General features: G+C 24.5%; 1 long non-coding RNA gene across 1 annotated transcript; it reads left to right on the top strand.

Annotated features, from left to right (window-relative positions):
- Positions 1 to 14253: 14253 nt before the first annotated feature.
- LOC135931944 (uncharacterized) lies at positions 14254 to 15322 on the top strand. The gene is made up of 3 exons (XR_010573220.1): positions 14254 to 14873; positions 14913 to 15202; positions 15246 to 15322. It is a non-coding gene; the product is annotated as an uncharacterized LOC135931944 (long non-coding RNA).
- The last annotated feature ends 1663 nt before the right edge of the window (positions 15323 to 16985 follow it).

Below are 16985 nucleotides of genomic sequence, written 5' to 3'. Positions count from 1 at the left end.
TAAATTATAATGACTAAATTGCGAATTGCCGTATTTAATGTTAAATTTAAACTACGAATGCCGTATTTAATGTTAAAATAAAGTGACTAAACTACGAATTACCGAATTTATGTTAAATACCCAACTGCGAATTGTCATATTTAATGTTAAATAAAATTACTAAACTACGAATTGCGGTAATTAATAATAAATTGTCATGACTTAACTACGAATTGCCGTATTTTATGTTTGATTAAAATGACTAAACTACAAATTGCCATATTTATTGTTAAAATAAAATGACTAAATTACGAATTGCCTTATTTAATGTTAAATTAAAATGACTAAACTACGAATTGCAGTGTTTAATGTTAAAATAAAGTGACCAAACTACGAATTGCCGTTTTAATGTTAAAATAAACTACAAATTGCCATATTTATTGTTAAAATAAAATGACTAAATTACGAATTGCCTTATTTAATGTTAAATTAAAATGACTAAACTACAAATTGCCGCATTTAATGTTAAAATAAAATGGCTAAACTACGAGTTGCCGTTTTAATGTTAAAATAAACTACGAATTGCGGTAATTACTGTTAAATTAAAATGACTAAACTACGAATTGCCGTAATGAGTAAAATAATATGACTAAAAAGTGCGAATTGCACTATATAATGTTAAAATATATTGACTAAACTACGAATTTAGGTAATTAATGATTGAATTATAATGAGTAAACTACCAATTGCCATAATTAATGTTATAATATAATTACTAAACAGCGAATTGCCGTATTTAATCTTAAATTATAATGACTAAATTGCGAATTGCCGTATTTAATGTTAAATTTAAACTACGAATGCCGTATTTAATGTTAAAATAAAGTGACTAAACTACGAATTGCCGAATTTATGTTAAATACCCAACTGCGAATTGTCATATTTAATGTTAAATAAAATTACTAAACTACGAATTGCCGTAATTAATAATAAATTGTCATGACTTAACTACGAATTGTCGTATTTTATGTTTGATTATAATGACTTAACTACAAATTGCCATATTTATTGTTAAAATAAAATGACAAAATTACGAATTGCCTTATTTTATGTTAAATTAAAATGACTAAACTACGAATTGCAGTGTTTAATGTTAAAATAAAGTGACTAAACTACGAATTGCCGTTTTAATGTTAAAATAAAATGACTAAACTACGAATTGCCGTTTTAATGTTTAATTAAAATGATTAAGCTATGAATTGCCATATATAATATTATATTAAATTGTCTAAACAGTATATGATGTAAAATTATAATGGGTAAACTGCGAATTGTAATATATAACGTTAAATTATTCGAAATGCGTTAATGTTAAATTATATTTACTAAAATACGAATTGCCTTAATTTTTGTCAAATTAAATACAATATATGTTAAATTTAAATTACAAAACTGCGAATTACCTTATATTATGTTAAATTAAAATGACTAAACTACGAATTACTGTAACTAATGTTAAATTATAATGACTAAACTACAAATTGCCGTTTTAATATTTAATAAAAATGACTAAACTACGAATTGCCATATTTAATGTTAAATTAAATTGTCTAAATAGTATATGATGTTAAATTATAATGGATAAACTGCTAATTGCAATATATAACGTTAAATTATACGAAATGCGTTAATGTTATATTGTAATTACTAAAATACGAATTGCCTTAATTTTTGTCAAATTAAATTATCTAAACAATATATATTAAATTTAAATTACAAAACTGCGAATTACCGTATATTATGTTAAATTAAAATGACTAAACTACGAATTGCGGTAATTAATGTTAAATTAAAATGACTAAATTGCGAATTGCCTTAATTACCATTACATTTAGATTTTGATAGAAAATAATGATGATAGCTAATCGTTTTAATTGGTCAAAAATATAAGATTTTATCAACTATATTACCCTACATTCATACTATCTCTGCCTTAATACAAAATTTAACATTTTCCTATTTTATTTATAAAATTTGTTGCAATTATTATCGTTTATAGACATAATCCTCTCTATATATTGAAAAAAATTTAGATTATTAAAAATAACATAACATATTAAAGAGATATTTTATTTTACAATTTCATAATATATGAATCAAAAAAATGTAAATATATATTTAGAAAAAATTATAATTATTTACTAATTTTATTTAATTTCAATATATATATTTATTATAAATAATTTATTTAGTTCATAAATTTACAAAATATAGATGCATTAATAATTTTCATCTGATTTTTTGTTTTTTATGTTATGAATGCACATTATAAATTTACTTAAATTAAAAATGAGTTATATAAATAATTTAATTTATAAATTTACAAACATTATTGATATCTGTTTGGATTTCCTTGTGATTTTTGATAGGGGACTTCTTTGTCGCTAAATGTTAAATACAGCATATATAAATTAATTTATTTTATAGCATATTTTATAAATAAAAAAGGAATATTACGATAGCAATTTTTTTTCTTGTTGCAAGCTCAGGATATCCATAGTTCTACTAACATATTAAAAAATTATAATCATAAATGTAAAAATTCTATCTCAATTTTATTTTATATATATTAAATTAGTACATTTAAATAGTTTACTATAGAAATGAACGTTTTATAAATAAATTCACCTTATTTCTCCTTTATTATAAAATAATATCTATAAACCTGATAAATTATTTATTAAAAAATATTATTTGTGAAATATAATTTGCATTTGACATTTAATCACAGCTAAATATTTTTACAATTAATATAATTAAATATTAATTCTCAAGATGTGAGATTTAAAAAGTATTTAAGCTAATAAATTGTTTTTTTGCGATGTTCTTCTGAATTATAATTTTAATATTGCATAGATAGGACCCTGCCAGCTAAAATTCTTTTATATAAAAATATTTAATCTAAACCTTTATGATTTTTGGTTAGGAATGGTGGTTTTTCTTTTGAACAATATACAGCTGAAAACCATTGCTAGGAATATATTATTAGCATTTTTAAACGCTAGTTGAAATGTTAAATGTACGAGCGCTGTAAGGATCATCTACTTATATTAAAAAATTAAATTTATAAATATGAAAGAATCCATGTGATATAGCTTATAATTACCAAGACAACGAACTTACATCTAATCAGTAGCCAATTATAATACTCGTTGTTGTAACCCGTTTATGGCATTGTAATATTTTATTTTTGAAATTATGTTTATCATTCATTTAAATAAAATATATTACTATTCTCCTGTAGACTTCTATATATTATTAAAAAATAATATCAAGCAAGTTTTGGAGGTCTGTAAATAGCTGCTTAAAATAATTAAAAACATTCGGCTAACGGATAAGATAATAAATATTTTAAAAAAAATTATTTGAAAATATTCCATAATTTATAATTTTAACTATATATTTCAATTTAAGATATTCAGTTAAACCAATTTAACTAAATGGGTCTCGAGGATTTTTTTTAAGACTATTAGCAATACATATATTATACTTTTATTTACAATATCAAAATAATTCAAAACAAAATGAAATATATTCGTAATTATAAATATAATCATTTATCATTATTGATGCACTATTTATTATTACTTTATTTTAGACTGTTGGATTTTATTAGCTGATTATCTCCACTCTCCTTATTTATTTCATAATTTAACCATGATTTACTAGAAAACTCCACTAAATTTATCTTTATAAATCTCCTAATAACCGATTCAAATAGATGTCATTGTTTATGATAAAGTCTAAAATACAAATTGCTAAAAACTACGAATTGCCAGGTAAATTGCGAATTGCAATAACTAAACTACGAATTGCGCAAATTAATGATATTATGATAAAATGTTGCAAAATAGGATGATTTATATAAAGTTAAAATGAATAAACTACGAATTGCCGTATTTTATGTTAAATTAAAACGACTAAAGTGAATCATGCTGTTATACAATAAATATTTTTATATATCACTAGAAATCCAATCCAGTGGATAATAATATTATCTTTTTTCATTTTTGTAATCTAATATACGCTTATTGACTTTTTTATTCATCATTTTTATATCTAATAATAAAATAATATTTTATTTCTGCCATTCCATGTCAAATCGATCAAACATTTTCGGCCGATCCCTTTTAAAATTCTTAAAAATTTCATGAATTATTAAGATAGGTAAGTAAATGAATGATAAAGCCGTTTATTTTAGCTCGCTAGCACACCTGGTTCCCGAGATATATAAGCTCAAAGGGGAATCTGCAAAATTTTTATAATACTTATATCTCAAAAACTATTTATAGTAAAAAAGTATATTATATATCAAATTGTAGGTAAAAAAAAATCTCTAAAGGGCTACTAAAAACAATAAAGATTGGCGCCAATTTGAGCCTTCGGTTTACTTATTTTGCTTTACCTGTGTTTTTAAACAAAAAAAGAAGTTTGTATTCGAAATTTTTTTTGCTTTTTATTTTGACACCTTTGCTAAATTATATACAATGTCAAAACTTTGGCGATGCTATCGAAACTTCCAAAATATACATTTTTATTTAAAACTTGAAAAAAATAGATGGCACAAATGGCAAATATTATTCCTAAGGAAAATCAATATATTCATAATACATTTATAAGAAATGTGATAAAAATTTCCAGTTCTGCCCCCACCCTTCACAATCCTTAATAGTTTTACATTTTTTATATCTCGACTTTACTACTATAGCGAATAACTTATCCACTCGATAATGTATAACAGCTTCATTAAAAAACAATATTGTATTAGACATTATCTATTATATTTTATGAGCATATTATTTAACAAAATAAACTGTTTAAAACGATCTCTCTTTCTATATATAATATTTTTTACTTGCCCGTTCAGATTTATTTTAAACAATCGTCTGTCTACCAAAACATTCAGGATTTGAAGAATGCAAAAACATATGTTCGGTGCAAATCTTTTTATTCTATATAATAGATGGACGTACCAAATGTTATAATATCAAAATGTTGCAACCCATTTAATCTAAAAAAACATGCTCATTATCGCAAGAATCTAAGAATGATTATACCCAGGATGACCCAAAAAAATTTAGCAATCAATTTTTGTTTCTATATTAAGAAATAGTGAAGAGATTCAAGTTCAAAAATTATTAATTTTAATTAATTTACGATAGCTATATCTTTAATTTATAGATATTCATTAAAATTGGATTATCTAAATTTTGTAATCTTCTCCCAGAGAATTGTGTATCAGTTGGCAGCAACGGTACCCATTCAATATGAGTTAGCTCCATTCATCAAAACACAAAATTAATACTGATAAATTTGCCCAAAATTACTATCAGATGGAGCAGCAACAAAATATAAAAATCGGAAAAATTTAATCAGGTGATTTCGAGATAAAAGCTGACTGGAACACATCTCAAAGCAACTTCCACAAAAGCCTTTCTAAACCTTTTTCAGATGGTAAAAAATAAATATTTGTTAGATTTTTATCATGAAGACGTTAAAATATCTTATGATGCTTTATTAGCTGAATAACTCTGATTAAAAGATTAACTATGGCTGATAAAATCTCAAAAAATTATATGGATGCTTTGCATTATTTCAAACACATTTTAGATTATATTCCCAATGTATTAAAATGGTTATATATTATGAGCCCTGAAGAGGTACCATTTACAGGGTATGGCCCGGATTTTTTTTAAAAAATTTATAGGCCCGGCATAGTTTTTTTTGAAAATTTTCAGGTCCGGCCCGAATTCTTTTAAAATAAATAATATTTATTATTAATTTTTATAGCTAATAATGGCTTCAAATATTTAATTTTAAAATATACAGCTCGGCCCGGATATTTTTTTAAAAAAAATTTTTAAGCCCAGACCGGGTGTTTTTAAAAAATAATTTCGGCCTCAGTCTGGGTATGTTTAAAAAAATTATAAAACGGTGCGGCCCGGGAGCCGGGCATGAAAGTCTCTGAAAAACATACATATGAAATACAACTTCTGAAAGTAGATTAAATGATTTGGATCTTTCGAATATTCATAGACATTTAACGCTAAGTAAGGATAAATATTTGAAAAAATGGCTCAAAACATACAAAATACTATTATTCCTAAGAAACTTTGTGTGTATTAATTTATATTTCCAACATTTAAATTTTTTTATATATTTTAAAGGTAAAAAATTTAAATTTCTATTTTGGGTTATTTAAGTGATTCTTTACATATAATTTTTTTATAATTCACATTAATTTAAAATTGTGTATTAGAAACAGTTATTAGTCCTAATAAATATATGCTTAATATTTTTTAAATAACACTAATATTTCTTAAAAAATTTTATTATCCCCCCCCCCTCCCCCAAGACCAAATTCCTGAGTATGAGCCTCGAACAAATAACTTGTCCTAAAGACTTTTTTGCCTATTGTAAGGAAAATATTAAAGGTATAAGATTTATTCATTAATATATATTATAATTTTTTTTTAAAATAGATTTCTCTTACATTATGAAAAACGAATATGAGAAAGAGCTAATAATTTTAGAAGAGAGATTCAATAAAGCGCGTGCAATACCTGAAACGCAAAGATTTCATACGTATCATCCAATTTCTCAGAATAAAATTGAGGCTAAATTTTATACAAATTCAACAGACTGCAAATTTTAAATTATGGATAGAATATGATTATCTATCTATATTTCTATAATATTAATAAAAAATTAAATTAAAAATAGTTAATATCGTAAATTTGATTTCAGTCTAATGGGCATGTATCCACACTGCCCCTCAGTCTTTGGTATATTACTTAATTTAATTTAACATTATAAACCGCAATTCGTAGTTTAGTCATTTTAATTTAACATAATATACTGTTTAGAAAATTTAATTTAACATTAATTACGGCAATTCGTAGTTTAGTCATTTTAATTTAACATTATATAACGGCAATTCGCAGTTTAGTCATTTTAATTTATGATTAGATACGGCAATTCGTAGTTTAGTCACTTTATTTTAACATTAGATACGGCAATTCGTAGTTTAGTCACTTTATTATAATATTAAATACGGCAATTCGTAGTTTAGTCACTTTATTTTAATATTAAATACGGCAATTCGCAGTTTAGTCATTTTAATTTTACAAAAAATACGGCAATTCGTAGTTTAGTCATTTTAATTTAACATTATATACGGCAATTCGCAGTTTAGTCATTTTAATTTAACATGATAAACTGTTTAGGAAATTTAATTTAACATTAAATTTGGCAATTCGTAGTTTAGTCATTTTAATTAAACATTAAATACGGCAATTCGCAGTTTAGTCATTGTTTAGAAAATTTAATTTAACATTTTATACAGCAATTCGTAGTTTAGTCATTATAATATAACATTAACAACCGCAATTCAATGTTTATTCATTATAATTAAACAATAACACCCGCCATTCGTAGTTTAGTAATTTTAATTTAACATTACTTACCGCAATTCGTAGTTTATTGATTATAATTTAACATTAAATATGGCAATTCGTATTCGTAGTTTAGACTTTTTAATTTTACCTTATATACCACAATTCGCAGTATAGTCATTTTAATTTAACATTAAATATCACAATTCTTAATTTATTCATTATATTTAACATTATATATGGTAATTCGTAGTTTACTCATTTTCATTTATCATTAAATACGCCAATTTGCAGTTTAGTCATTTTATTTTAACATTAAATACGGCAATTCGCAGTTTATTCATTTTATTTTAACATTAAATACGGCAATTCGTAGTTTAGTCATTTTAATTTAACATTAATTACCGCAATTCGTAGTTTAGTCATTTTATTTTAACATTAAATACGGCAATTCGCAGTTTAGTCATTTTAATTTAATATAAATACGGCAATTCGTAGTTTACTCATTTTCATTTATCATTAAATACGGCAATTCGCAGTTTACTCATTTTATTTTAACATTAAATACGGCAATTCGCAGTTTAGTCATTTTATTTTAACATTAAATACGGCAATTCGCAGTTTAGTCATTTTAATTTAACATTTTATACAGCAATTCGTAGTTTATTCATTTTAATTTAACATTAAATACCGCAATTCGTAGTTTATTCATTATATTTAAACATTATATATGGCAATTCGTAGTTTACTCATTTTAATTTATCATTAAATACGGCAATTCGCAGTTTAGTCATTTTATTTTAACATTAAATACGGCAATTCGCAGTTTATTCATTTTATTTTAACATTAAATACGGCAATTCGTAGTTTAGTCATTTTAATTTAACATTAATTACAGCAATTCGTAGTTTAGTCATTATAATTTAACATTAACAACCGCAATTGGTAGTTTAGTCATTATAATTTAACATTATATAATGGCAATTCGCAGTTTAGTCATTTTATTTTAACATCATATACTGTTTAGACATTTTAATTTAACATTAAATACGGCAATTCGTAGTTTACTTAATTTAATTTAACATTATTAACCGCAATTAGTAGTTTAGTCATTTTAATTTAACTTTATATAACGGCAATTCGCAGTTTAGTCATTTTAATTTAACATTAAATACGGCAATTCGTAGTTTATTCATTATATTTAAACATTATATACGGCAATTCGTAGTTTACTAATTTTAATTTATCATTAAATACGGCAATTCGTAGTTTACTAATTTTAATTTATCATTAAATACGGCAATTCGCAGTTTAGTCATTTTATTTTAACATTAAATACGGCAATTCGCAGTTTAGTCATTTTAATTTAACATAAAATACGGCAATTCGTAGTTTATTCTATTTAATTTAACATTATATACGCCATAATTTTTTCTAAATTTAACATTAATTTACACAATTCGTAGTTTAGACATGGCAATTCGCAATTTACCTGGCAATTCGTAGTATATAGCAATTCGTATTTCAGTCATGGCCCTAATTTTTTAATGCTAGCATTATATTATTGTTGATAATTAATTGTTCTGAGGATGATAGCAAAAGAAAATTAAAATATTTTAATATTTTGCTATGCCCAGAAAATTTTAATTTAAAGTGAGTAATAATTGTTTTTAATAATGGTAAAAAAATAACTTTTTCATAATAATCAAAAGTTGATTCCAAGGCTAACATGTCATCTATATTAGCAAAGGTTTCTCAATATTCATTTTAAGTTTCTCACCCAAACTTAAACCACAAACATCAAAACCAGAAAAATATAAATATTCATGGTATTTATTTGATATAAAGTCACTTTTAAGTCTTTTGAACGTATAATCTAAAAAAGATTTTCTCTGGGGGGGGGGGGAGGGGGTGGCAACCCCCTCCCTTAGTAGCTACGCCACTGATCATGATCATACACATCAGATTTCGACTAGATGGGATATGATTTGATTGATAATAGAATGTGCACCTTTATTTACTATATACATATTTAATTAATAGTATTTTAAAAAATTGTTTACCTTTATACTTTCTATTTATATAAAATCAAAGTCATCAATCCCCCCCCCCTTCAGAAATTTATTACTTTTTGTGAATTCATTTTGAGCTAATAAAAAATATTCCCCTTAGTTCTCCCCCCACTCCCTGACCCCCAAAAATGTACTCATATATCTTAAACAATAATTTAAAATAAAGAATGTAAAAGTTGATATTTTTTTATAAAACTATTCATCATAATTTATACATTTTTGGAAAAAGCATTTATATATAAAAAAAGTAAACCAAAAATGTTTTATAAGAAATGGAATATAAGCCAAAGATAAGTCTTAAGACAAAAGTGAAATGTATTATAATTATTAATAACAGATCCATAAAATTACTAAATAATATAATATATCAAATATCATTTTTTATAAAGTGTGTAATTTTAATTTATTTATCTTAATAAAAGTAAAATATATTTATAAAATTGATAAAATTAAATCATAAATTAATTAAAAAAATTAAAGCACAATACAAACAGTGGAATATAATATGTTCCTAGATTTACATTTCATCTAATTTTATCAATTATCATATGACAATCAATTAATTTTTACCAATTTAGCAAATTATATATTTTACAGAAAATTATAAAATATTGATAAGGACATCAGAAAATAACATTGTGGGATGAATAATATGAAGATTAATTTTAAATATCATTTTTTATTTAAAAGAAATAGATGGCGTTAAATAATTAAGTGCAAATTGTTGCTATATTTATTATCAAGTGCATTGATTAGTAAAATTTGATAAAATATTAACTGTAATATATTCTCTAACTGTCAATATGTATGTAAATGTGAAATTTTATCTAGTATTTTGTAACTAATTCTATATAATAGAGAAATATCAACTATATGTCTACTTACTTTTAATAAATAAATTTCTTATATTTGTTTGGAATAAATTATTACCATGCTTTTAATGTATATACAAATAATTTATTATATTATAAACTAATAAAAATATATTTCATATTTGTTCCAGGCTTATTTTTTTATTAAAATTATCCTCCTATCTTGTAAAGATATTTTATGACTAAATTCTAAGGAAACCCGGCCGAAGTCCGGCCCAAAATGGAGTCTGGGGGCGAAGCCCCCGGTATTTTTTAATCCCCCCCCCCTTAGGAAAATCCTGGCTACGCCTAGGCTCAAAGTATTTGCTTGGTTCATTATAGAAAAATGGTAATTAGCTTGTAAATTTAATTAAAATAGGCCGTAAATGATAATCACCTTTTTTCACCTCGTAAGGCGACAAAAGGTATAAACATAATCCTAATTCGAGACTACGGGACATGGGAAATTTTATTTATATCTGCAGTCGAAAATATTTAATATTGTAATAAATGGATAAATATTTTATATTAAAAAATATTATCTTACAAATGTCTTGTATTGCTTTACTTTCATTATGCATAATAAATGACAAAATATGAAATTCCGAATAATTGTTCAGAGTTTCCGAATTTCAATTAAAAAAGTATAATATATTGATATAAAACCCGGCCAAAGTCCGCAAAATAGGGGGCTGGTGGGGTTCGTCTCTCACAGCGTCTACATGGCCGGGGGGGGGGGGGGGGTAGAAGACAAATGCCTCCAAAATATATTAGCATTTTTGGGGGTAGGTATCGATTTTAAGGGGTTGATATTAATTTTTTGGGGGTAGGCATTATTTTTTTGGGGGGTAGGTATTGATTTTTTATGGGTAATTTTTGATTTGAATTATAATCTTTTTTTAATCCATTAATTGATACAATTATGATGGTTATCGTTTGATTTTCTGAAAAATGTCAATTAAAGTAAAGATATTTGTCAATTAATAAATAATATAAATTTTCTTTGTCAACGATTTTCATTTAGCATTTTATCAAGTTAATATTTACACATTTCCTATTTGGTACTTTTCTTAGAGGTTAATATATTTATATTATGTTTTTTAATAAATTTATAGATTTTAGGAGGATAAATTTTAGGTAATGTTTTGAGTCATGCATAAAAACATATATCAGCAAGCAAAGAATAATAAAAAACATAATATGTAAAAAATTATATTATAATAATTATTTCTTTCTAGATGCCAAGTAACAAAACCATATTTAAAGTTAAGTGCAATATTAAAAATTGCAAAACTTTTAAAATAAGAAGTGACAAGATACATGAACATTATAAACATAAACATCCTCATGTCAAGCCAGCTGATATGAAATTTACAAAGGTAGCCATCAAAAGAGATAATAATAATTGGGTATCTTTAAATTGTGATATTCCATATAATATCACAAATGGAGTTGAAACCCAGTTGCAAAAAAAGACAATAACATCTTATTTCCAAAAAGTAATATTTTTATTTATTATTGTAACTATAAATTTGTGAATTAATAGAAACTGATTTAAAATTTTACCAGAATAATATTAATATTAAAGTAGTCAGGGTATAGAGAAAATAAATTATATATTATTATTTAATGTTTTTTAACTGTTTATCACACTATTTTTATATCTATATATACTTTATAAAGTTCAATTTAACAATATGTTTAATAAGTTAATAATAATAATTTAAAACCAAAGTTTTAAAAAAACCTATTAAGTTAATATAATGTAGTAAAATAAGGTAATGTTAATTTCTAGGAATTTTTAAATTTAAATCTTTTCATCTTTAATTGAATTAAGACTTCAAATTCTTTTACTTTTTTTAAATATAAATCTTATAAAATATGATTTGGAATCAACTATTTTCAAAATGTTATCTGTGTGAGTTTCATCCCCTTTATTTAAATTATGTGTTATATTAGGTATGTTTATTATCATTGTTTTATTTAGCTATTAGAATTTCTTTAGATAATATACTTTCATCATGAATTTCACAATTTTATTTATACTTAATATTGTTTTTATTTTTATAGTCATTATAATATTGTTTTATGATTTCTTCATGTGATCGCAGTTTTATATTAATCTGCATCTATCATGCCTATGAATCTTTCAAGTATATTTTAAAAATGTTTTTACATGATCTAACAAAGTCATATTGATGTTTATGATTATTGCGTTCAAAATATGTGAATTCCCTTTGTATTCTACATTTACTTGTGCTTTACCTATTACTTGTATCATCTTTCCATTGTAACCTGATAACTTTATGCTGGACTTCATAATATTTTTAATACCTGTTTTCTCAATCATGTATTCTTGTAGAATTAAAACATTTATTAAAAACTTAATTATAATGTAGTTAAAAAAAATTATCATTTGCCTAAAAATTTATTAAAAATATAGTTATCATAAGGTAAGAAATTAAACTCCTCTTTATTTATAGAAAATCTCAGTTATTGAAGATTCACAAATTGTATTATCTCCTCATCCAATCCCCAGTTCCAGTGAGGTGTTTACTTTGTATGATGAGGTATTTAATTTAAATACGAATTATATGATAACTTTTGAAAGAAATAAATTATGATTATGAGGTTAATTAAATATTTCCAACCTTTATTAAAAACTTAATTATAATGTAGTTAATAATAAAATGACCATTTGACTAAAATTTTATTAAAAATATAGTTTTTCTTAAGTAAACAAATTATACTCTTTATAGTAAATCTCCAATATTGAAGATTCACAAATTGTATTATCTTCTCATCCAATCCCCAGTTCCAGTGAGGCGCTTACTTTGCATGATAAGGTATTTAATTTAAATACGAATTATATGATAACTTTTGAAGAAAATAAATTAGGACATTTAAATATTTCCAACATTTATTGATTAACTTAATTATAATGTAGCTAAGAATAAAATGACCATTTGGCTGAAATTATATTAAAAATAGATTTTCATAAGTAAACAAATTATACTCTTTATTTATAGCAAATCTCCAATATTGAAGATTCACAAATTGTATTATCTCCTCATCCAATCCCCGGTTCTAGTGAGGCACTTACTTTGCATGAGGCATTATATTTAAATAAAATTTATATAATGACTTTTGAAGGGAATAAATTATGAGGATATTCAAAGTCCAAGTCTTATTCAGCTATACAAAAAAAAGGAACCAAATGACCCTTTTCACTTTATATTATTTAGGATGACAAATATTTTAATAAATTTCATAATTGCTGTAGACCCTTGTAAGCCATGTACAAATAAATTTCAATATCCTGTTACTAACAAGAGGTTTTAAATAATATTTATTTTCATTAATTTTTACCCATCCATTATTTCTATACCAATATATTTTTTTTTACTTTTAAAACAGGAGCATGAATATAACCTATTATAGAAAGGTTAATATAGATGGTTCCCTCAACCCCAGAAATTGGCTATCTTATAGCACTACTTTAGACAAAGTCTTTTGTCTATATTGTATTATGTTTGGTGGCCCTAAGTCCAATACTTTTTGGACTCAACATGGGGTAAATAATTGGAAAAACATAAAGCGTGACTTAGAGAGACACGAAGCATCTTCTCTTCATAAAGATTGTGAATATACAAACATGACTTGGCTTTCAAATAAACGCATTCAAGAATATTTGCTATCAAATAAGCTTGATATAATCATGGAAAATCGTAATATAGTTCATAATATTATCAATGCCATTATGTACCTTATAAAATGTAATATAGCCTTTTGGGGTTCTAATTCGAATGAAGGTAATTTTATGTGTCTTATAAAATAATGGCAAAAACGGTTCCAACTTTACGTGCATACACGGATAACAACGAAAAATTGCGGAGAAAAAAATCAGATAAAATTTCGAGACCTTATATAAATTTACTGTCATATGGCCACGTGAAAAAAATAACTGAAATTATTAAGATAAAAATAACAAAAAGCATTATTCAAACAATTAAAGAGAATCGTGCCTATAGCATCATATTAGATGGAACATATGATGTGTCTAAAAAAGAATGCATAGCTTTGCTTGTACGGTATATAGAAGATGATCTGCATCCACATCCTGTAGAAAGGATCATACATGTTTTTACAACATCAGAAACCACTGGGGAAAATATAAAGAAACATGTTTTTTCTAAGTTTAATGATCTTGGTCTTCCTCTTGATTATTTGGTTGGACAAAGTATGGATGGTGCAGGGAATATGAGAGGAGTATACAAAGGAATGCAGGCTTTAATATTGAAAGAGGCTCCAAAAGCCATCTATATTTGGTGCCATGCACATCGGCTAAATTTAGTAGTTGCTCATGTTTGTGGATGCAAAATTGAAATGAAAAAGGCAATGGGAATATTAGATGAGTTATATAATTTTATGAATGGAGTTAGACGTCAAGGTGTGTTTGTTAAATATCAAATGAGAAAGTCCAAGAAATCTCTTAAAAGAATTAAAAACACAACAAGGTAAATAAAATATTTTTAATGAAACTTATATATTTTCAGAAATTGGTCATCATCCTACAAATCTGTAGAAATCTTTTTAGATGTTTATGAACATATTTTAGCATCATTAGTTGAATTAAAAGATTCTAATGACCCAAGCACCTCTTCCATTGCCGATGGGTTATTATCAAGAATTAAAGATGAAAATTTTATATTAAGTCTTTTTATTTTGAAAGAAATATTGAAATGTACACATGAGGCTTGTATTGAAATGCAGGCAGTTGGTAATGATTTGGCTTTGGTAACCAAATTAATACAACATACAAAAAATAAATTACAAAAACTAAAAGGTTAATATTAGTTACTATTTCTATAAATAATTTTAAAATATAGCTAATGGAGACAATATATTTTTAAAATTACATTCCTTATCTAATAGTTTTTTGAAAAAGAATAATGTAATAACTGATTTGTACAATATGAAATCAATATTCAAATTGGATCAAACAGAATTCAATAATTATGTTGAACAAAAAAAAACAAGTTGAATAAATTAAAAAAATTTAAATTCTTATTTATTATTATAGATATAGAACGGAAATATTTTTCCCTGTTCTAAATGCAATAATTAATCACCTAAATGATCGATTTAATTATGATTGTTTAAATTTTTTATCACAGATATCCATTTTTACTCCCGCTGGAATTATGGATAATGAAAAAATAGAAGGATGGCAAATATCCGAAATTTGTAATACTTATCAATTGGATGTCCAAAACATTGTTGATGAATATAATGATTTTCGCTCTTTATATTTGGAGTCTCAATCAATCATTTTTTGCGAAGATCTTTTAAAAGTTAAAAAGAATGACGCGTTATATATTGATGAAAGTAATTTATTGATATTTTATTTGTAATTGTATATAATTAAAGGTATTGCAAACGATCAAATTACCAAAGAAAATATCAACAGCGAAATCATGACCAAAATAAAAAAATGGATAAAATTTTCTTTTATATTACCATACCGACTTTTAAATCAATTAAATTCTTATTCAAATTTAAATTTATTATATAAATATTTATTAACCCTTCCTACAACTTCCTGTTCAGCCGAAAGAGCCATGAGTAAAGTAAAAATTAACAAAACTCGAATGCGGAATAAAATTTCGGACCCATTTTTGGAAAATTTACTGTTAATATCCAGCGAAATATATGTTTTTGAAAAATTTACAATTGATAATATTATAACACAATTTGCTTTAACATCAATAAGGTTATCCAAATTATTAATAAAATAATTAATGTATCTTTTTCACCACGAATATATAGGCTTTTAAATAATGTATATTTAATTTAACATTTTATAATTTCAATGCAAAATATACTATAATTCATTTTATTCTAATATTTTATATAATAGCTCTATTTACAATACATGTTTTTAATTATGTGGAATCAAGCTAAATATACCTCTTTAAATTTATTCGTCTTATATTTTTTACAATATTTTAGATCTTTTTCATAGAAATATTAATATGTTATCTCATTTAATTCACTTATATATATTTTATGAAAATAAAGTGAATACCAAATTATGAAAAGATTGCATTATTTATAAAAGTTCATTATCACTTACAAATTTTTAAATTTTTTTTCCCTAAATAGGCTTGAAAGATTGTAAATAGAATTATGTTGTAAGGTTATAAATGCTGGCAGATAAGATTTTTTAAATAAAATCACTATACCATCGTAGGTCTGTAAATTTCGCGGCCGAAGGCCGCAGGATTTTTTTAGGTGGGTATGGGTAGATTTTGGAGGGGTTTGCCTCCATCAAATTTTCTGCCATGTAGACGCTGATTATCATAGTTGTTACTTTATTACGCTTAACAAAATCATTATTATTTATTCTTTATATTGCATCCAAATTAAAGCGCTTTGTACTCTATATTTAGAATAATATAGTACAATGTGGTATAACGAAAAATAATCTATATTTTTTAGGATCTTATTTTTAATTTAATGTTATTGCATAGGCGTAACCAGGATTTTCCTAAGGAGGGGGGGGGATTAAAAAATTCTGGGGGTGAAGCTCCCAGATTCCATTTTAAGTGGGCCTTCGGCCCGCTTTT

The sequence above is a fragment of the Gordionus sp. m RMFG-2023 genome, chromosome 1 (genome assembly GCF_954871325.1).
Source record: "Gordionus sp. m RMFG-2023 chromosome 1, tfGorSpeb1-WG-v2, whole genome shotgun sequence".
Classification (NCBI taxonomy): Eukaryota; Metazoa; Nematomorpha; class Gordioida; order Chordodea; family Parachordodidae; genus Gordionus; species Gordionus sp. m RMFG-2023.
The sequence above is the reverse complement of the archived record's forward strand: the minus strand, read 5'-3'. Positions and strand labels throughout refer to the sequence as shown.